General features: G+C 42.3%; 5 non-coding genes across 5 annotated transcripts; 1 reads left to right on the forward strand and 4 right to left on the reverse strand.

Moving 5' to 3' along the window:
* Positions 1 to 151: 151 nt before the first annotated feature.
* Positions 152 to 224, reverse strand: trnav-aac (transfer RNA valine (anticodon AAC)). The gene has a single exon. It is a non-coding gene; the product is annotated as a tRNA-Val (tRNA).
* Positions 225 to 2201: 1977 nt separating this feature from the next.
* Positions 2202 to 2274, reverse strand: trnav-aac (transfer RNA valine (anticodon AAC)). The gene has a single exon. It is a non-coding gene; the product is annotated as a tRNA-Val (tRNA).
* Positions 2275 to 4251: 1977 nt separating this feature from the next.
* trnav-aac (transfer RNA valine (anticodon AAC)) lies at positions 4252 to 4324 on the reverse strand. The gene has a single exon. It is a non-coding gene; the product is annotated as a tRNA-Val (tRNA).
* A 4027-nt stretch (positions 4325 to 8351) lies between these two features.
* trnav-cac (transfer RNA valine (anticodon CAC)) lies at positions 8352 to 8424 on the reverse strand. The gene has a single exon. It is a non-coding gene; the product is annotated as a tRNA-Val (tRNA).
* Positions 8425 to 14146: 5722 nt separating this feature from the next.
* Positions 14147 to 14219, forward strand: trnak-cuu (transfer RNA lysine (anticodon CUU)). Its single transcript has one exon. It is a non-coding gene; the product is annotated as a tRNA-Lys (tRNA).
* Positions 14220 to 23964: the final 9745 nt, after the last annotated feature.

Here is a 23964-nt window from a genome sequence, read left to right on the forward strand (position 1 = left end):
TGGAAACGGAAGTGAGCGAGCGAAACCGTAGTGTTCTGTGTGTGTGTACAACTGTACAGAATAACACAAATGTAACAGGACTTTGTTACATTGCATAACAAATGCGAATTGATCCATTTTTCTACGATTTAAATGAACATGATTTACAAAATGTTTCCGCCCGGTTTCGAACCGGGGACCTTTCGCGTGTTAGGCGAACGTGATAACCACTACACTACGGAAACGCTGGATAAAACAGTCGCCTTTGGCTATAAATCTATGAATCTATGAAGAAAGTTATTTAAGTTTGACTGTCACCCAGCAAACATGTTACAATTTCCTTCAGTGTGCAACACACATTTTTGTTCGTTTTAATACAATTAATAAGATTCTCACAGACTTCAATTGTCTTTGTCAGAACTGAAATCCCTGACTGGGAATCAAACCTGATTGTTTTCAATGATGATTGGATTGTCCTATGAGGAGAGATTGAGTAGATTGGGCCTATAATCTCTGGAGTTCAGAAGTACGAGATGTGTTGTCATTGAAAGGTACAATTTTCTTGGAGGGCTTGAAAGGATAGAAGCTGAGAGGTTGTTTCCCCTGGCTGGAGAGTCTAGAACTGGGGGGCAGAGTCTGAGGATTAGGGGCCGGCTATTTGAGACTCAGATGAGGAGACATTTCTTCACTCAGAGGCTTGTGATCTTTGCAATTCTCAACCTCAGAGGGCAGTGGATGCTCAGTCATTGAGTATATTCAAGGATTTGAGAGTCCTTTTACATAGAATACAGAAAGTTAACTTTTGTGAGCTCTTCCTTTATATTGAGCGCTGTCTCCTTCTTTAATCGTTGTCAGCTTTCGCTTGGCGGTTACTTCGCAGCACCAACTTCTTTGTAAGTTCGAACTCTGTCTCACCGCGGGCGCAGTCTGGGCTTTTTTCAATCCCCTTCAACACCGAAACACATTATAGCAGTGATTTTAATTTAGTAGTGTGATATTTTTCGAGGCACCATTAAATGATTCAATAATTTATTCCTATCAGTGTTGCAGGCTGGGTTCGATTCACGGTTAGGGAAGAAATTTTGATATCACCGTTTCTTATTCATGAATGCGATGTAATTTTATTAAATTAATTACATGCATCTAATGTGAATAAATAAGAACTGCTTTAATCACCGTTAATTAACCGGTAACTTTATTTTGCGGAATGAAAGACATGATAATATGGTTACTGAGGGACAGTCGAAACTTCATTCATTTATTTTGCTCTTTGCATCTCCTGAACTGTTAACCCATATCTCATTTTACACATTGCATTTCAGGAGAATGGTTTAAAATGTTCATTGCTTGAGAGAGCAGCGATCTGGGGCAACATTTGTAAAATTTAACGGGACCGGCTATTTCACAGAAAAAACCGATTCTCTCACATGATGTTTTCAGACCACACACTGACTGATCTTTGCTAGGCCCCAAGTGGATGATCTGACACTTGCCCGCGTTGAGCTCCATTATTCACTGGTCAGGGGAGATTTAATAGAGGTGATGAAAATTAAGGGGGAAACCGTTTCCACTGGCAGGAGTGTCAGCAGGGCTATGGGGGAAGAGCAGCGGAGTGGGACTGATTGGATAGCTCTTTCAAAGATGCAATATGAATTCCTCATTTTAACCTGCAATTGATAGATTTTAGTTAACCAACGGTATTAAGGGATCATTGAAGTCTGTGAGACACTTCATAACTGTTTCTATTATCATTAATCAACCCACAACATTTTGTTGCACACTGCAGGAATTGCTAACATGTATACCGGATGACAGTCAAACTTCAATAACTTTTTATAGAATCATAGAAAATTGCCTGAACCCCTGTGGTTAATGAAGGGAATTTTAATGGTTGAGTTCCGTATACACCTTGGAATTCTGGAAAACATGGTTTGTAGTTTGCAGAAACGGGGCTTAGATCTGCTGTTGTGAACCGAGGTAAAGCTGCAGGATCCTTGAATAATCTTTCACAATTCAACTGAAAGCAGCCGGAATGTGCAACTTTGAGAGGGGCTGTCTGCACGGTCAGGGCTGGAAACGGAAGTGAGCGAGCGAAACCGTAGTGTTCTGTGTGTGTGTACAACTGTACAGAATAACACAAATGTAACAGGACTTTGTTACATTGCATAACAAATGCGAATTGATCCATTTTTCTACGATTTAAATGAACATGATTTACAAAATGTTTCCGCCCGGTTTCGAACCGGGGACCTTTCGCGTGTTAGGCGAACGTGATAACCACTACACTACGGAAACGCTGGATAAAACAGTCGCCTTTGGCTATAAATCTATGAATCTATGAAGAAAGTTATTTAAGTTTGACTGTCACCCAGCAAACATGTTACAATTTCCTTCAGTGTGCAACACACATTTTTGTTCGTTTTAATACAATTAATAAGATTCTCACAGACTTCAATTGTCTTTGTCAGAACTGAAATCCCTGACTGGGAATCAAACCTGATTGTTTTCAATGATGATTGGATTGTCCTATGAGGAGACATTGAGTAGATTGGGCCTATAATCTCTGGAGTTCAGAAGTACGAGATGTGTTGTCATTGAAAGGTACAATTTTCTTGGAGGGCTTGAAAGGATAGAAGCTGAGAGGTTGTTTCCCCTGGCTGGAGAGTCTAGAACTGGGGGGCAGAGTCTGAGGATTAGGGGCCGGTTATTTGAGACTCAGATGAGGAGACATTTCTTCACTCAGAGGCTTGTGATCTTTGCAATTCTCAACCTCAGAGGGCAGTGGATGCTCAGTCATTGAGTATATTCAAGGATTTGAGAGTCCTTTTACATAGAATACAGAAAGTTAACTTTTGTGAGCTCTTCCTTTATATTGAGCGCTGTCTCCTTCTTTAATCGTTGTCAGCTTTCGCTTGGCGGTTACTTCGCAGCACCAACTTCTTTGTAAGTTCGAACTCTGTCTCACCGCGGGCGCAGTCTGGGCTTTTTTCAATCCCCTTCAACACCGAAACACATTAAAGCAGTGATTTTAATTTAGTAGTGTGATATTTTTCGAGGCACCATTAAATGATTCAATAATTTATTCCTATCAGTGTTGCAGGCTGGGTTCGATTCACGGTTAGGGAAGAAATTTTGATATCACCGTTTCTTATTCATGAATGCGATGTAATTTTATTAAATTAATTACATGCATCTAATGTGAATAAATAAGAACTGCTTTAATCACCATTAATTAACCGGTAACTTTATTTTGCGGAATGAAAGACATAATAATATGGTTACTGAGGGACAGTCGAAACTTCATTCATTTATTTTGCTCTTTGCATCTCCTGAACTGTTAACCCATATCTCATTTTACACATTGCATTTCAGGAGAATGGTTTAAAATGTTCATTGCTTGAGAGAGCAGCGATCTGGGGCAACATTTGTAAAATTTAACGGGACCGGCTATTTCACAGAAAAAACCGATTCTCTCACATGATGTTTTCAGACCACACACTGACTGATCTTTGCTAGGCCCCAAGTGGATGATCTGACACTTGCCCGCGTTGAGCTCCATTATTCACTGGTCAGGGGAGATTTAATAGAGGTGATGAAAATTAAGGGGGAAACCGTTTCCACAGGCAGGAGTGTCAGCAGGGCTATGGGGGAAGAGCAGCGGAGTGGGACTGATTGGATAGCTCTTTCAAAGATGCAATATGAATTCCTCATTTTAACCTGCAATTGATAGATTTTAGTTAACCAACGGTATTAAGGGATCATTGAAGTCTGTGAGACACTTCATAACTGTTTCTATTATCATTAATCAACCCACAACATTTTGTTGCACACTGCAGGAATTGCTAACATGTATACCGGATGACAGTCAAACTTCAATAACTTTTTATAGAATCATAGAAAATTGCCTGAACCCCTGTGGTTAATGAAGGGAATTTTAATGGTTGAGTTCCGTATACACCTTGGAATTATGGAAAACATGGTTTGTAGTTTGCAGAAACGGGGCTTAGATCTGCTGTTGTGAACCGAGGTAAAGCTGCAGGATCCTTGAATAATCTTTCACAATTCAACTGAAAGCAGCCGGAATGTGCAACTTTGAGAGGGGCTGTCTGCACGGTCAGGGCTGGAAACGGAAGTGAGCGAGCGAAACCGTAGTGTTCTGTGTGTGTGTACAACTGTACAGAATAACACAAATGTAACAGGACTTTGTTACATTGCATAACAAATGCGAATTGATCCATTTTTCTACGATTTAAATGAACATGATTTACAAAATGTTTCCGCCCGGTTCCGAACCGGGGACCTTTCGCGTGTTAGGCGAACGTGATAACCACTACACTACGGAAACGCTGGATAAAACAGTCGCCTTTGGCTATAAATCTATGAATCTATGAAGAAAGTTATTTAAGTTTGACTGTCACCCAGCAAACATGTTGCAATTTCCTTCAGTGTGCAACACACATTTTTGTTCGTTTTAATACAATTAATAAGATTCTCACAGACTTCAATTGTCTTTGTCAGAACTGAAATCCCTGACTGGGAATCAAACCTGATTGTTTTCAATGATGATTGGATTGTCCTATGAGGAGAGATTGAGTAGATTGGGCCTATAATCTCTGGAGTTCAGAAGTACGAGATGTGTTGTCATTGAAAGGTACAATTTTCTTGGAGGTCTTGAAACGGTAGAAGATGAGAGGTTGTTTCCCCTGGCTGGAGAGTCTCGAACTAGGAGGCAGAGTCTCAGGATAAGGGGCCGGCCATTTGAGACTAAGATGAGGAGACATTTCTTCACTCAGAGGCTTGTGAATCTTTGCAATTCTCAACCTCAGAGGGCAGTGGATGCTCAGTCATTGAGTATATTCAAGGATTTGAGAGTCCTTTTACACAGAATACAGAAAGTTAACGTTTGTGAGCTCTTCCTTTATATTGAGCGGTGTCTCCTTCTTTAATCGGTGTCAGCTTTCGCTCAGCGTTTACTTCGCAGCACCAACTTCTTTGTAAGTTCGAACTCTGTCTCACCGCGGGCGCAGTCTGGGCTTTTTTCAATCCCCTTCAACACCGAAACACATTATAGCAGTGATTTTAATTTAGCAGCGTGACATTTTTCGAGGCACCATTAAATAATTCAATAACGTATTCCTATCAGTGTTGCAGGCTGGGTTCGATTCCCGGTTAGAGAAGAAATTTTGATACCACCGTTTCTTATTCATGAATGCGATGTAATTTTATTAAATTAATTACATGCATCTAATGTGAATAAATAAGAACTGCTATAATCATCATTAATTAACCGGTAACTTTATTTTGCAGAATGAAAGACATGATAATATGGTTACTGAGGGACAGTCGAAACTTCATTCATTTATTTTGCTCTTTGCATCTCCTGAACTGTTAACCCATATCTCATTTTACACATTGCATTTTAGGAGAATAGTTTAAAATCTTCATTGCTTGAGAGGCAGCGATCTGGGGCAAGATTTGTAAAATTTATCGGGACCGGCTGTTTCACAGAAAAAACCTATTCTCTCACATGATGTTTTCAGACAACACACTGACCAATCTTTGCTCGGCCCCAAGTGGATTATCTGACACTTGCCCGCGTTGAACTCCATTAATCACTGGTCAGGGGAGATTTAATAGAGGTGATCAAAATTATGGGGGAAAAAGTTTCCACTGGCAGGAGTGTCAGCAGGGCTATGGGGGACGACCTGCGGAGTGGGACTGATTGGATAGCTCGTTCAAAGATGCATCATGAATTGCTCATTTTAACCTGCGATTGATAGATTTTAGTTAAACAACGTTATTAAGGGATCATTGAAGTCTGTGAGACACTTCATAATTGTTTCTATTATCAATAATCCACCCACAACATTTTGTTGCACACTGCAGGAATTGTTAACATGTATAACGGACGACAGTCAAACTTTAATAACGTTTTATAGAATCAGAGAAAATTGCCTGAACCCCTGTGGTTAATGAAGGGAAGTTTAATGTTTGAGTTCCGTGTACACCTTGGAATTGTGGAAAACATGGTTTGTAGTTTGCAGAAACGCGGCTTAGATCTGCTGTTGTGAACCGAGGTAAAGCTGCAGGATCCTTGAATAATCTTTCACAATTCAACTGAAAGCAGCCGGAATGTGCAGCTTTGAGAGGGGTTGTCTGCACGGTCAGGTCCGGAAACGGAAGTGAGCGAGCGACACCGTAGTGTTCTGTGTGTGTGCAGAACTGTACAGAATAACACAAATGCAACAGAACTTTGTTACATTGCATAACAAATGCGAATTGATCCATTTTTCTACGACATAAATGAACATGATTTACAAAATGTTGCCGCCCGGTTTCGAACCGGGGACTTTTCGCGTGTTTGGCGAATGTGATAACCACTACACGACGGAAACGCTGTATAAAGCCGTCGCCTTTGGCTATAAATCTATGAATCTATGAAGAAAGTCATTAAAGTTTGACTGTCACCCAGCAAACATGTTACAATTTCCTTCAGTGTGCAACACACATTTTTGTTGGTTTTAATACAATTAATAAGATTCTCACAGACTTCAATTGTCTTTGTCAGAACTGAAACCCCTGACTGGGAATCAAACCTCATTGTTTTCAATGATGATTGGATTGTCCTATGAGGAGAGATTGAGTAGATTGGGCCTATAATCTCTGGAGTTCAGAAGTACGAGATGTGTTGTCATTGAAAGGTACAATTTTCTTGGAGGGCTTGAAACGGTAGAAGATGAGAGGTTGTTTCCCCTGGCTGGAGAGTCTCGAACTAGGAGGCAGAGTCTCAGGATAAGGGGCCGGCCATTTGAGACTCAGATGAGGAGACATTTCTTCACTCAGAGGCTTGTGAATCTTTGCAATTTTCAACCTCAGAGGGCAGTGGATGCTCAGTCATTGAGTATATTCAAGAATTTGGGTGTCCTTTTACACAGAATACAGAAATTAACGTTTGTGAGCTCATCCTTTATATTGAGCGGTTTCTCGTCCTTTAATCGGTGTCAGCTTTCGCCCAGCTGTTACTTCACAGCACCAACTTCTTTGTAAGTTCGAACTCTGTCTCACCGCGGGCGCAGTCTGGGCTTTTTTCAATCCCCTTCAACACCGAAACACATTAAAGCAGTGATTTTAATTTAGCAGTGTGATATTTTTTGAGGCACCATTAAATGATTCAATAACGTATTCCTATCAGTATCGCGAGCTGGGTTCGATTCCCAGTTAGGGAAGAAATTTTGATATCACCGTTTCTTATTCATGAATGCGATGTAATTTTATTTAATTAATTACATGCATCTAATGTGAATAAATAAGAACTGCTTTAATCACCATTAATTAACCGGTAACTTTATTTTGCAGAATGAAGGACATGATAATATGGCTACTGAGGGACAGTCGAAGCTTCATTCATTTATTTTGCTCTTTGCATCTCCTGAACTGATAACTCATATCTCATTTTACACATTGCATTTTAGGAGAGTGGTTTAAAATGTTCATTGCTTGAGAGAGCAGCGATCTGGGGCAACATTTGTAAAATTTAACGGGACCGGCTATTTCACAGAAAAAAACTATTCTCTCACATGATGTTTTCAGACCACACACTGACCGATCTTTGCTCGGCCCCAAGTGAATGATCTGATACTTGCCCGCGTTGAACTCCATTAATCACTGGTCAGGGGAGATTTAATAGAGGTGATCAAAATTATGGGGGAAACAGTTTCCACTGGCAGGAGTGTCAGCAGGGCTATGGGGGAAGAGCAGCGGAGTGGGACTGATTGGATAGCTCTTTCAAAGATGCATCATGAATTGCTCATTTTAACCTGCGATTGATAGCTTTTAGTCAATCAACGGTATTAAGGAATCATTGAAGTCTGTGAGACACTTCATAATTGTTTCTATTATCATTAATCAACCCACAACATTTTGTTGCACACTGCAGGAATTGCTAACATATATACCGGATGACAGTCAAACTCTAATAACTTGTTATAGAATCATAGAAAATTACCTGAACCCCTGAGGTTAATGAAGGGAATTTTAATGGTTGAGTTCCGTATACACCTTGTAATCCTGGAAAACATGGTTTGTTGTTTGCAGCAACGCGGCTTCGATCTGCTGTTGTGAACCGAAGTAAAGCTGCAGGATCCTTGAATAATCTTTCACAATTCAACTGAAAGCAGCCGGATTGTGTAGCTTTGAGAGGGGCTGTCTGCACGGTCAGGGCTGGAAACGGAAGTGAGCGAGCGACACCGTAGTGTTCTGTGTGTGTGCAGAACTGTACAGAATAACACAAATGTAACAGGACTTTGTTACTTTGCATAACAAATGGGAATTGATCCATTTTTCTACGATTTAAATGAACATGATTTACAAAATGTTTCCGCCCGGTTTCGAACCGGTGACTTTTCGCGTGTGAGGCGAACGTGATAACCACTACACTACGGAAACGCTGGATAAAACCATCGCCTTTTGTTATAAATCTATGAATCTCTGACGAAAATTATTAAAGTTTGACTGTCACCCGGCAAACATGTTACAATTTCCTTCAGTGTGCAACACACATTTTTGTTGGTTTTAATACAATTATTAAGATTCTCACAGACTTCAATGGTCTTTGTCAGAACTGAAATCCCTGACTGGGAATCAAACCTGATTGTTTTCAATGTTGATAGGATTGTCCTATGAGGAGAGATTGAGCAGATTGGGCCTATAATCTCTGGAGTTCAGAAGAACGAGAGGTGTTCTCATTGAAAGGTACAATTTTCTTGGAGGGCTTGAAAGGGTAGAAGCTGAGAGGTTGTTTCCCCTGGCTGGAGAGTCTAGAACTGGGGGGCAGAGTCTGAGGATTAGGGGCCGGCTATTTGAGACTCAGATGAGGAGACATTTCTTCACTCAGAGGCTTGTGATCTTTGCAATTCTCAACCTCAGAGGGCAGTGGATGTTCAGTCATTGAGTATATTCAAGGATTTGAGAGTCCTTTTACACAGAATACAGAAAGTTAACGTTTGTGAGCTCTTCCTTTATATTGAGCGGTGTCTCCTTCTTTAATCGTTGTCAGCTTTCGCTTGGCGGTTACTTCGCAGCACCAAGTTCTTTGTAAGTTCGAATTCTGTCTCACCGCGGGCGCAGTCTGGGCTTTTTTCAATCCCCTTCAACACCGAAACACATTATAGCAGTGATTTTAATTTAGTAGTGTGATATTTTTCGAGGCACCATTAAATGATTCAATAATTTATTCCTATCAGTGTTGCAGGCTGGGTTCGATTCACGGTTAGGGAAGAAATTTTGATATCACCGTTTCTTATTCATGAATGCGATGTAATTTTATTAAATTAATTACATGCATCTAATGTGAATAAATAAGAACTGCTTTAATCACCATTAATTAACCGGTAACTTTATTTTGCGGAATGAAAGAGATAATAATATGGTTACTGAGGGACAGTCGAAACTTCATACATTTATTTTGCTCTTTGCATCTCCTGAACTGTTAACCCATATGTCATTTAACACATTGCATTTCAGGAGAATGGTTTAAAATGTTCATTGCTTGAGAGAGCAGCGATCTGGGGCAACATTTGTAAAATTTAACGGGACCGGCTATTTCACAGAAAAAAACGATTCTCTCACATGATGTTTTCAGACCCCACACTGACTGATCTTTGCTAGGCCCCAAGTGGATGATCTGACACTTGCCCGCGTTGAGCTCCATTAATCACTGGTCAGGGGAGATTTAATAGAGGTGATCAAAATTAAGGGGGAAACCGTTTCCACTGGCAGGAGTGTCAGCAGGGCTATGGGGGAAGAGCAGCGGAGTGGGACTGATTGGATAGCTCTTTCAAAGATGCAATATGAATTCCTCATTTTAACCTGCAATTGATAGACTTTAGTTAACCAACGGTATTAAGGGATCATTGAAGTCTGTGAGACACTTCATAATTGTTTCTATTATCATTAATCAACCCACAACATTTTGTTGCACACTGCAGGAATTGCTAACATGTATACCGGATGACAGTCAAACGTCAATAACTTTTTAAAGAATCATAGAAATTGCCTGAACCCCTGTGGTTAATGAAGGGAATTTTAATGGTTGAGTTCCGTATACACCTTGGAATTCTGGAAAACATGGTTTGCAGTTTGCAGAAACGGGGCTTAGATCTGCTGTTGTGAACCGAGGTCAAGCTGCAGGATCCTTGAATAATCTTTCACAATTCAACTGAAAGCAGCCGGAATGTGCAACTTTGAGAGGGGCTGTCTGCACGGTCAGGGCTGGAAACGGAAGTGAGCGAGCGAAACCGTAGTGTTCTGTGTGTGTGCACAACTGTGCAGAATAACACAAATGTAACAGGACTTTGTTACATTGCATAACAAATGCGAATTGATCCATTTTTCTACGATTTAAATGAACATGATTTACAAAATGTTTCCGCCCGGTTGCGAACCGGGGACTTTTCGCTTGTTAGGCGAACGGGATAACCACTACACTACGAAAACGCTGGATCAAACAGTCGCCTTTTGCTAGACATCTATGAATCTATGAAGAAAGTTTTTAAAGTTTGACTGCCACCCAGCAAACATGTTACAATTTCCTTCAGTGTGCAACACACAATTTTGTTGGTTTTAATACAATTATTAAGATTCTCACAGATTCAATGATTTTTGTCAGAACTGAAATCCCTGACTGGGAATCAAACCTGATTGTTTTCAATGATGATAGGATTGTCCTATGAGGAGAGATTGAGTAGATTGGGCCTATAATCTCTGGAGATCAGAAGAACGAGAGGAGTTCTCATTGAAAGGTTCAATTTTCATGGAGGGCTTGAAAGGGTAGAAGCTGAGAGGTTGTTCCCCCTGGCTGGAGAGTCTAGAACTAGGGGGCAGAGTCTCAGGATAAGGGGTCGGCCATTTGAGAGTCAGATGAGGAGACATTTCTTCACTCAGAGGCTTGTGAATCTTTGCAATTCTCAACCTCAGAGGGCAGTGGATGCTCAGTCATTGAGTATATTCAAGGATTTGAGAGTCCTTTTACACAGAATACAGAAAGTTAACGTTTGTGAGCTCTTCCTTTATATTGAGCGGTGTCTCCTTCTTTAATCGGTGTCAGCTTTCGCTTGGCGGTTACTTCGCAGCACCAACTTCTTTGTAAGTTCGAATTCTGTCTCACCGCGGGCGCAGTCTGGGCTTTTTTCAATCCCCTTCAACACCGAAACACATTATAGCAGTGATTTTAATTTACTAGTGTGATATTTTTCGAGGCACCATTAAGTGATTCAATAATTTATTCCTATCAGTTTTGCAGGCTGGGTTCGATTCACGGTTAGGGAAGAAATTTTGATACCACCGTTTGTTATTCATGAATGCGATGTAATTTTATTAAATTAATTACATGCATCTAATGTGAATAAATAAGAACTGCTTTAATCACCATTAATTAACCGGTAACTTTATTTTGCGGAATGAAAGACATAATAATATTGTTACTGAGGGACAGTCGAAACTTCATTCATTTATTTTGCTCTTTGCATCTCCTGAACTGTTAACCCATATCTCATTTAATACATTGCATTTTAGGAGAATGGTTTAAAATGTTCATTGCTTGAGAGAGCAGCGATCTGGGGCAACATTTGTAAAATTTAACGGGACCGGCTGCTTCACAGAAAAAAACTATTCTCCCACATGATGTTTTCAGACCACACACTGACCGATCTTTGCTCGGCCCCAATTGGATGATCTGATACTTGCCCGCGTTGAACTCCATTAATCACTGGTCAGGGGAGATTTAATAGAGGTGATCAAAATTATGGGGGAAACAGTTTCCGCTGGCAGGAGTGTCAGCAGGGCTATGGGGGAAGAGCAGCGGAGTGGGACTGATTGGATAGCTCTTTCAAAGATGCATCATGAATTGCTCATTTTAACCTGCGATTGATAGCTTTTAGACAACCAACGGTATTAAGGAATCATTGAAGTCTGTGAGACACTTCATATTTGTTTCTATTATCATTAATCAACCCACAACCACGGGCATTTTCACTTCTGTGTCGGGCTCAGCACGATACCTGAAGATTGAACTTGTTTTGGCTCGTGATCAGTGCGGCTCAGTGAGACTTCGGCCCGTCTCTCCCTTCACAACCCATCAGTGTGGAGAAAAGAACAGGGAATTTTACACATGTGTTGTGCTCTGTAACTTTATTTGAACATGTCATTGCATTTCACGCTGTGTCCAACACAGTGAGGTCCCCCGTGCTGTGTCAGCATTGTATCTTTATCAACACTGCAGCTTTACATTAACACAACCTGAGCTCCGAGATCTGGTCCGGTCACATTGCCCGAAGTGAGGAATGAGCGAGAGGGGCAATTCCACCCGGGGATAGAAAAACCTCCAAAAGAACAACAGTATACTGCTTTTGATGTGAAGCCGAAATAGCTCAGTTGGGAGAGCGTTAGACTGAAGATCTAAAGGTCCCGGGTTTCGGTAGGTTTTAGTTACTTTCTGTCTCCTTCACTACAAGAGGAGTGAATGAAGAGAAATTTTACGCTCCTGATGCCGCGTTTCCCAAACGAATGGGAGTGAAACCACATCGGACATGCTGGATCCGGCTCCAACCGTCCGCTGCAGGTGCGAATCCAGTTGGGGTCCCGCCGTCTGCTCTTATACCGGAGCAGTGTTTGTGGGAGGGGCTGTGGTGCGATAATAAATTTTAGAATGAGGTTTGTTCGACCATAGAGCTGTCTTTCTGTTAGTTTCGATTTACACTCTGCCCAGTTGTATATACGAACAGTTAACAATGTTTAACCGATGTGGTGTTTTCAATGATTGAGCAGTAACTCGGTCACCCAGTGTGAGGCTGAAAGACAATCTCGCAGCCTGGGTGCGAGCCTGGCCAACAAGAGCATTGTGGCCGGTTAGCCCAGTTGGTGAAAGCCTGGTGTTAATAACGACAAGGTCGCGAGTTTGATCCCCGTACTGGCCATCAGGATGTTTTCATAATTTTACACTTTTCCCGCACATTTCAAATACAAACTTTATAAGGAAGCCAATGCACACAGACTCACGGGGGATTTATTTGGATTAACATCCATTGCACCTTTGCCACCGGGGCTGAGAGACACATCTTTCTGTTTATTTGTCTTTCTGGGTTTGCTGTTGAACGTTGAACAGGTGGCCTGTTCCCGATAAGGTTAACAGGCAGGTAATAGACAGACAGAGCAGCTCTGACCCCGCGAGAAGGGCAAAAGGCTTCAGTTCAGGACAAATGCATCAATGAAATGTTCGCCGGCACCGAAAGAGACAACATCCAGAGAAAACCACTGAAGGAAATCGATTTCAAGTGGATGCCTACCCGCACTTGGTGCCGTGCTTTCGCGAACACGTCTTTTGTGTTCTCATGTTAAAAATATCATTTTGTCCGAACAGTTTGCCTGGCGCGAAAGGATCTGAATTGCAAAGGAGCAGGCAGGAAACACTGCATTGCTGTGCTTGCTGGCAGGAGACTTGCTGCAGCTTTTCTGGTAGTCTAGTGGTTAGGATTCCAGGCACTTTTACCGCCGCGGCCCGGGTTCGATTCCCGGTGAGAAAACAGTGCGTTTTGGGGCTGTTTGAATAGCCACCATACAACACTGAAATAGCTCAGTTGGGAGATCGATTAGATTTGAACACGCAGACTTTCTGATCTGGAGTCAGATGCGCTACCGTTGCACCATGAGGTCCACAACATAACCGCGGATGTTTGTATATATACTCGTTCCACAAACACTGTTTCATCCCTCCTGCCTTCTCCTGATTCCTCAGTGTCATGCACAGAAGCGCCTGATGCCCTCATTTGTTTAAAGTAACAAGCAGACACAAACACAGGTAATTCGTTCAAAATCTACCTGCAGGTGGCCACAGACACAATAAACAGAGCCAGAGAGACAGACAGAATCGGGAATCTCCGGGAAATAGACAAGCGATGTTGACAAGGACTAAAGCGATTTGTGATCAGAAATTTGCCTGAACCCCTGTGGTTAATGAAAGGGATTTTGCTGCTTGAGTTCCTTATACGCCTTGGGCTTCTGGAGAACTTGTTTCGTAGTTTGCAGAAACGCGGCTCAGACATGCTGTTGTGACCTGGCCGGAGCCACAAGGTTCCTGACTGCAATCAGCGACAAGGCAATGTCGCTGCAACAGGCCCGGCTAGCTCAGTCGGTAGAGCATGAGACTCTTAATCTCAGGGTCGTGGGTTCGAGCCCCACGTTGGGCGGTAGTTATTTTGTTAAACTTTTATGTTGCTTTCAAAGCGTCATTAATTAAGCGATATCCTTGTTTTGCACAATGAAAGAAATGCGAACTGAGAAAATACTGCAGATGCTGGAAATATGAATTGAAACAGAAAATGCTGGAGATACTCAGCAGGTCAGGCAGCATCTGCGAAGAGAGAAACAGAGGTAACGTTTCAGGTCGATAACCTTTCGTCAGAACTATAAAGAAAAGGTAATGGAACAGATTTTTAAGCAGTGCAGGGGATTCAATGAGATCATGGCTGATCTCCTGCCTCAATTCCACTCACCGGCCCTATCGCCATATCCCTTGATGCCCTTACCAGTCAGAAATCTACCCACTTCTGTTTTGAATATACCCAATAACTGAGCCTCCACAGCACTCTGGGGAAGAGAATTCCAAAGATTCACCACTTTCTGTGTGAAGAAATGTCTTCTCTCAGTCCTGAATGGCCTAACCTTTATCCTGAGGCTGTGTCCGCTGGTTCTAGACTCCCCAGCAAAGGGAATCATTCTCCCAGCATCCAACCGATCAAACCGTGTAATAATTTTGCATGCTTCATGAGATCCCCTCTCATTCTTCCGAATTCAAGAGATTACAGGCCTAGTTTACTCAATCTCTTAACGCAACCGCTTCCCCGAGGCGTGGCTAGTTCTGGAGCACACGCTTTTAGTGCTGCAGACGGAGTGTTGTCGGAGCTCATTGCATTTGCTGTAACTAATCAGCTCAGCTGTTTCTTAATATCGCTTGGAATTAATCGAATTGAATGAAGTCTGGCTTCTCTCAGGATGGTTACAGACACTTCAGCTTTGTCTTTTGTATTCATCCATCTTTTCTGTTTATTTACTGTATCTAATCGTTTTCTTGATTTTAAAACCCTCTGTCAAATTTCCTCTTAGCCGTCTATGCTCTAAGGAGAACAGCTCCAGCTTCTCTGGTCTATCCACGTAACGGCAATCGTTTATTACTGGAACCAATGAAGTAAATCTCTTCTGTGCTCTCTTCAAATCCTTCATGTCCTTCTGAAAGTGCGGCGCCCAGAATAGGACTCAATACTCCAGCTGCAGCCCAACTAGTATATTATATTATGGTTATCCACAACTTCATGCCGTTTGGACTTCATGTTTCTTTTTATATAAACAAGGATCACACATGGTTTATTAACAGCGTTCTAAAGCTGTTCTGCCATCTTCAACGAATTGTTCACAAACTCCCCCAGTGATATCTGTCCGTTAACCCTTCTAAAATTATTCAATTTAGCTTGTAATCATATCAACTCACAATTTTCAGCATTGAATTTCATCTAAATGTGTCCGCCCATTACAACAGCCTGTCTATGTCATCATTTTTAAAAATTCTTTCATGGGCTGTGGGCGTCGCTGGAAAGACCAGCATTTATTTTCCATTCCTAATTACCTTTGGGAAGGTGGTGGCAAGCCACCTTCTTCAACCGCTGCAGTCCGTGATGTGAAGGTAGTCCCATTGTGCTGTTAGGGATGGAGTTCCAGGATATTAACCCAGCGACGATGCAGGACGGTGTGTGACTTGTAGGGGAACTTGGAGGTGGTGCTGTTCCCATGCACCTGCTGCCCTTGTCCTTCTAGGTGGAATAGGTCGCGGGTTTGGGAGGTGCTGCCGAAGAAGCCTTAGCGGTTGCTGCAAAGCATCTTATAGATGGTACACACTGCAGCCACCATGCACTGGTAGCGGAGGGAGTGAATGTTTAAGATGGTGAATAGGGTGCCAATAAACGAGCTGCTTTGTCCTGGATGGTGTCGAGATTCTTGCGTGTTGTTTGTGCTGCTCTCATCCCGGCAAGTGGAGAGTATTCCATCACACTCCTTGTTTGTCCCTTGTAGATGGTGGAAAGTCTTTGGGGAGTCAGGAGGTGCGACACACGCCGCAGAATACCGACCCTCTGACCTGCTGTTGTTGCCACAGTATTTATGTGGCTGGTACAGTTAAGTTTCTGGTCAATGTTGACCCCCAGGATGCTGATGGTAGGAGATTCGGCGATGGTAATACTGGTAAATATCATGGGACGGTGGTTAGACTCTCGGTTGTTGGAGGTAGTAATTGCCTGGCACTTCTGTGGCACGAATGTTACCTGCCACATATCAGCCCAATCCTGAATGCCATCCAGGTCATGTTGCATGCGGGCTTGGACTGCTTTCTTCTTATCTGAGAAGTTGTGAATTGCGCTGAACACTGCGCAGTTATCATCAAACATCCCCATTTCTGACATTATCTTGAAGGGAGGGTCATTGATGAAGCAGCTGAAGATGGTTGGGCCTAGGGCACTACCATGAGGATATCCTGCAGCGATGTCCTGGGCTGTGATGATTGACCTTCAATCACCACGAATTGAAGTCTCTTACTATCTTCTTCACTCTTACATATTTCGTATCCTCTGCAATTTTCAAAATTGGGCCTATACCCCCATGTCCATGACGTTAATGTATGCCAAGCACAGCAGTGGCCCGAGTAGTTAACCCGAGGGAACACCAATTTTCACCTCTATACATTACGCAATAACAGCCATTCACCACAACTCACTGCTTTCTATCCCTTCGCCGCCTTTATATACATGATGCTACTTCCCCTTTTATTGCATGGGCTTCAAATTGTCTCACATGCCTAATATATGGAGCTTTATCAAAAGATTTGTATTGTCCATATACACAATAGCAAATGCACTGCCCTCACCCACCCTCTCTGTTACCTCAGCAAAACACTCAATACAATATCTCATAAAGCACTCTTCCACAAAAAACATTTGATGTGGGGTCAATTGTTAATTTAAAATCTGATATTATTAGATTTCAGTTACCCAAAGTTATCAAGGGATATGGGGCAAAGCCAGGTGAATGGAGTTAGGCAATAGATCAGCCGTGATCCCCTTGAATGGCTCGAGGGGCTGAATGGCTACTACTACTGTTGCTATGCTCCTGTGCTCCAAACAGGTTTATTCGGGATCGCCTGCTTATATTTCTGGGTTTATGACAGATTACTAGAATCGACAGACAATATATCTGTGATTATGAGGGCTCATTGAGAACAACTGCCTATATATATATATGGATTAATCGTAATTTACTGTAAACTCCAGCCAAGATATCTGGGTTTATCTGGGTTCACTTGGATAACCAGCTATATTATTGGGTTTGTCGGGATTTACTGGGATCAACAGCCTATATATTTTGCTTTCCAGGGTTTATTAGAATTGCCAGCTTACATGTCCAGTATTTATTGGTAAAATGTTCCTGTGTAACAGCCTCTGTCTGTAGCATAACACATTCTGATGAGTCTCCGAGATCACCAGCGGCTCTGCATAAGATTGATTTAGGTGCAACCTCCAGAATGATAAATGCTTATTGGGATCAGTGACTTCTGGATAAAGTATCTCTTAGAGAGCACGGTTCAGTGAACATAAGAACATAAGAACAAAAGAAATAGGAGCAGGAGTAGGCCAATCGGCCCCTCGAGCCTGCTCCGCCATTCAATAAGATCATGGCTGATCTGATCCTAACTGCCAATCTACAATCACAGAACCATCTCCTGAATCTAACAGAATTAGACACACGAAATAGGAGCAGGATCAGGCTACATGGCCCCTGGGCCCGCTCCGCTACCCACAGGGCCATGACCGATCCGAACCTAGACTCATGTCCAAATTCCTGCCTGCTCCCCGTAACCCTTAATTCCCTTTACTTCTAGGAAACTGTCTATTTCTGTTTTAAATTTATGTAATGATGTAGCTTCTACAGCTTTTTGGGGCAGCATATTCCATGGACCTACCACCCTCTGACTGAAGTAGTTCCTCCTCATCTCAGTTTTGAAAGAGCAACCCCTTATTCTAAGACTATGCCCCCTAGTTCTAGTTTCGCCCATCATCGGGAACATCCTCCCCGCATCCACCCGATCCAACCCCTTCACAATCTTATATGTTTCAATAAGATCGCCTCTCATTCTTCTGAACTCCAATGAGTAGAGTCCCAATCTACTCAACCTCTCCTCATATGTCCATCCCCTCATCCCCGGGATTAAACGAGTGAACCTTATTTGTACTGACTCGAGAGCAAGTATGTCTTTTCTTAAGTATAGACACCAAAACCGTATGCAGTATTCCAGGTGCGGTCTCGCCAGTACCTTGTACAACTGAAGCAATACCTCCCTATTTTTATATTCTATCCCCCTAGCAATGAAAGCCAACATTACATCGGCCTTCTTAATCACTTGCTGCACCTGCATACTAACCTTTTGAGTTTCGTGCACCAGGACCCCCAGATCCCTTTGTACTTCAGTACTTTCCAGTTTCTTGCCATTAAGATAATAACTTGCTCTACGATTTTTCCTGCCAAAGTGCATAACCTCACACTTTCTAGTATTGTATTCCATCTGTAAAATCTCTGCCCACTTATTTAACCTGTCTATGTCCCCTTGCAGGTTTTTTATGTCCTCCTCACTCACTACTTTCCCTCCCATCTTAGTATCATCTGCAAACTTTGATATGTTACACTCAGTCCCCTCCTCCAAATCGTTAATATAGATTGTAAAGAGTTGGGGACCCAGCACTGACCCCTGCGGAACACCACTAGTTACTGATTGCCAGTCTGAGAATGAACCATTTATCCCAACTCTCTGCCTTCTCTTAGATAGCCAATCCTCTATCCATGCCAGAATATTACCCCCAATCCCGTGATTTTCTATCTTAAGCAATAATCTTATGTGTGGCACCTTGTCAAATGCCTTTTGGATGTCTAAATACATTATGTCCACTGGTTCCCCTTTATCCACCCTATATGTTACTTCCTCAAAGAACTTCAGCAAATTTGTCAAACATGACTTCCCCCTCATAAAACCATGCTGACTTTGTCCTATTAAATTATGTTTATCCAAATGTCCTGTTACTGTCTCCTTAATAATGGACTCCAAAATTTTACCTACCACAGATGTTAGGCTAACTATAGTTTCCAGCCTTCTGTCTACTGCCCTTTTTAAATAAGGGTGTTACATTAGCAGTTTTCAGGTCTGCCGGGACCTTTGCTGAGTCCAGGGAGTTTTGGAAAATTATTACCAATGCATCCACAATCCCTACCGCCACTTCCCTCAAGACCCTAGAATGTAAGCCATCAGGTCCAGGTGATTTATCCGCCTTGAGTCCCATTAATTTACTGAGTACCACTTCCTTAGTGATTTTGATCGTGTTTAGCTCCTCCCCCCCTATAGCCCCCTGTTTGTCCAGCGTTGGGATATTCTTAGTGTCCTCTACTGTAAAGACTGATACAAAATATTCATTCAGTGTTTTTGCCATCTCCATATTTCCCACAATTAATTTCCCGGTCTTATCCTCTAAGGGACCAACATTTACATTAGCCACCCTTTTTCTTTTTATATAACTATAAAAACTCTTACTATCTGTTTTTATATTGTTTGCTAATTTACTTTCATAATCTATCTTCCCTTTCTTAATCAATCTTTTTGTTATTTTTTGCTGTCTTTTAAAGTTTTCCCAATTCTCTATCCTCCCACTAGATTTGGCTACCTTATATGCCCTTGTTTTTAGTTGAATACTATCCTTAATTTCTTTACTTAGCCACGGATGGCTGTCTTTTCTTTTACACCCTTTTCTTCTCAGTGAAATATATATTTTTTGGAAGTTGTAAAATAACTCCTTAAATGTACACCACTGATCATGTATCGTCTTACCCTTTAATCTATTTTCCCAATCCACTCTACTCAATTCCGCTCTCATACCTTCATAGTCTCCTTTATTCAAGCTTAGCATGCTTGTTTGAGATCCAACCTTCTCACCCTCTAATTGAATATGGAATTCAACCATGTTATGGTCACTCATTCCAAGGGGATCCTTTACTAGGACATTTTTAATTAATCCTGTCTCGTTACACAGGACCAGATCTAAGGTTGCTTGCCCCCTGGTCGGTTCAGTTACATACTGCTCAAGAAACCCATCCCTAATACACTCAATGAACTCATCCTCAAGGCAGCCCTGCCCAATTTGATTTCTCCAATTAATATGATAGTTAAAATCCCCCAAAATTATAGATGCTCCCTTATTACAAGCCTCAACTATTTGCTGATTGATACTCCGTCCAACAGAGTTGCCACAGTTCGGAGGCCTATAGACTACGCCCACTAGTGTTTTTTTTCCCTTATTATTCCTTACCTCCACCCAAACTGTTTCATTGTCCTGATCTTTTGACCCAATATCATTTCTCTGTATTACAGTGATTCCTTCCTTTATTAACATTGCCACCCCACCTCCCCTTCCTTCCTGCCTGTCCTTCCTGATCGTTAAATAACCTGGTATGTTTAATTCCCAGGCATTGTCACCCTGCAGCCATGTTTCTGTAATGGCCACAACATCATACCCATATGTAGTTATTTGTGCCATTAACTCGTCTATTTTGTTACGAATGCTACGTGCATTCAGATAGAGAACTTTCAAAGATGTTTTGTGACACTTAGTTCCTGCTTTTGCCCTTTTTATTACTTTACCTTTTACTCCATACCTTCTGCCCCTTCCTGACATGCTCTGGTTTTTAATTTCCCCACTGCTACCTAGGTCTATGACCTTCTCTGTTGTCATTTGTATTATTTGCTCTCTAGGAACCTCCCCCCCACTAGTTAGTTTAAAGCCTTCTCTACAGCCCTAGTTATATGATCCGCCAGGACTCTAGTCCCAGCACTGGCCAAGTGAAGCCCGTCCCAACGGAACAGCTCCCTCCTGCCCCAGTACTGGTGCCAGTGTCCCAGGAATCAAAACCCATTTCTCCCACACCTGTCTTTGAGCCACGCATTTAACTCTCTAATTATATTTGTCCCAGCGAAATTCGCTCGTGGCTCAGGTAGTAATCCAGAGATTATTACCCTTGTTGTTCTGCTTTTTAATTTGGCCCCTAGCTGCTCAAACTCCCTCAGCAGAACCTCCTTCCTTGTCCTATCTATGTCGTTGGTACCAACATGGACCACGACAACTGGATCCTCCCCTTCCGACTCCAAGTTTCTCTCCAGTCCAGAGGAGATGTCCTTAACCCTGGCACTGGGCAGGCAACACAGCCTTCGGGACTCTCGCTCTCGGCTGCAGAGAACTCTATCTATCCCCCTAACGATACTATCCCCTACCACTACAACATTTCTTTTAACTCCCCCCACTTGAATGGTCCCCCGCTCCACGGTGCTGTGGCCAGGTTTCTCATCCTCCCCGCAGTCCCTGTTCCCATCCTCACAGGGAGTAAGAGCCTTGAACCTGTTGGACAAGTGCAAGGGCTGCGGCTCCTCCAACACTACCTCCTGGATCCCCGTACCTGCCTCACTTCTAGTCACACCATCCTGCCCCTGGCCACGGACTACATCTGAATTAATTAATCTAATTGGTGTGACTATCTCCTGATACACAGTTCCAGTTTTTTATATAATCTTACTTCGTTACCTTAATACTTATCCCCCATATTTATGTTAGTTCTCCCGGGTTCCACTGCTCCTTCCTCTGGGCCCTGGCTTAGAAGCCACTGGCAGGAAGAACAGGGATGCTGAAAGGACCGGGACAGGTTACACTTCTGAGCTCGATTATGGCATTCTGGGAAATTATTTTCTGAACAGTGAGTCTGTCTCATTTACTTTCCACAGTCTGCTATTGTAAAGCGGGTATCAACCCATTTAACGCACCTAGTATTAACCCATTTAACACACCTGGTAATAACCCATTTAACACATCGGGTATCAACCCATTTAACGCACCTAGTATTAACCCATTTAACACTCCTGGTAATAACCCATTTAACACACCGGGTATCAACCCATTTAACACACCTGGTATTAACCCATTTAACACTCCTGGTATTAACCCATTTCACACACCGGGTATCAACTCATTTAACACACCGGGTATTAACCCATTTAACACACCGGGTATCAACCCATTTCACACACCTGGTATGAACCCATTTCACACACCTGGTATCAACCCATTTAACACTCCTGGTATTAACCCATTTAACACACCGGGTATCAACTAATTTAACACTCCTGGTATTAACCCATTTAACACACCGGGTATTAACCGATTTAACACAACCGACATGAACCCAGTTAACACACTGGACATTAACCCATTTAACACACCTGATATTAACCCATTTAACACGCCGGGTATTAACCCATTTAACACACTGGGTATTAACCCATTTAACACACTGGGTAATAACCATTTAACACACTGGGTAATAACCATTTAACACACTGGGTATTAACCCATTCAACACACCGGGTATGTAGCTATTCAGCATAGACAGGTATAATAACAGGCACAGTCGCAAGTCTTGCTGGACTATTGATGCCAACACCGATATTTGAGATTCGGCACAAATAACAACAGGGATGGTGGAATGAGTTTATTCTGGAGAGATTTTTTTAATGAAAATTTAAAAAGATTTCATGATAATGTGTTAACAGTAGTTTAATGAATACACAGACATTATATACATTTTACAGAGAGTATGACGCTTATCTAAATTTGCAAACTCTAGCCAACTCGGGTCTGCTGCAGGTGTCTACTGCTGTTCAGTTAAATTAGTCACTTCCTTAAGAAATCCGGTAACTTGCTTTTTCCGGATGAGAACTACAAGCAGTTTTCTATTGCTGCTGTAGCAGGAGCGGGAAATGTGCAGTAATGTGACCAGGGAATGTGCTGTAACGGTATCCGGGAGTGTGCAGCCTCGGAATCAGGGAGTATGCGGTATTGGGAATGGGGAAGTGCTGTAATGGTAACACTGAATGTGCAGTACGGGACACGGTAGTTTCCCATACTGGGACCAAGGAGTGTGCTGCACAGGAACCCAGTTGTTAAGCAATGTCGGCCCGTATTTTCCAATCAGAGGATTCCTGCATGCGCCCTTACCTGAGGGCTCCGGAGGTCCGGACAGTTCCACTCCTGAGCCTCTGCTCTACGAAATGCGTAGGGCCCAGGTCTCCCACGGGCACAGGCGGTTCGCAAGCGTCCCTGGGATCATGTGCGCCATGAGGAACCAATGAAAGAAGGGAATCCCCTTCATATATTTGACAGGTCTCTCAGCTTAGACCTGTCAAAATTATGAATGGGCATCAATGAAAAAATATATCAGAACAATAAATATATATTTTTTTAAATCACGTTTTTAAAATTATTTAAAATTACATTAAATTAAATATTTTAAACAAAAATGTAATTATTTCAAAAAGATATATAAATTTTACGGGGTTAAAATAAACTTACCTTTTTGAAATGTATTTTAAATGATAAATGAGTGTAAAAAAATATTTTTACTTTTTTAAACTCTTTGCTGGTAAAAGCAGGCCTTACGCCTCCTTTTACCAGGCAAAACATTTTAAAGAGATTTCAGTGGGCGGAGATATTGCAGAAAGCGGAACGCTCTGCCCGCAGTGGCCCTTCTCTTCTGCAGGTGCATGATCAGCCGAGAGGATGCTTGACAGATCGGAAGGGCCGGTTTTCAGGGCATGAGCTTCACATGCGTGAATCCGGCACTTATGAGCTCCCGACAGGTGTGTACACAGCTCGTACACACCCGTAGGGATTGGAAAATGCGGGCCATTATTCCCAACTAATTTGGCAAGAACTCTATATGTGGACGAAATTATCACTGGGCAAAATGTCATTTATTTCAGGTCACATTCTGTTTCATTCAACAACAGGTAAAATATACATAACA

Source organism: Somniosus microcephalus, unplaced genomic scaffold (assembly GCF_052327205.1).
Source record: "Somniosus microcephalus isolate GS21.2 unplaced genomic scaffold, FLI_Smic_1.0 unresolved_chr4, whole genome shotgun sequence".
Classification (NCBI taxonomy): Eukaryota; Metazoa; Chordata; class Chondrichthyes; order Squaliformes; family Somniosidae; genus Somniosus; species Somniosus microcephalus.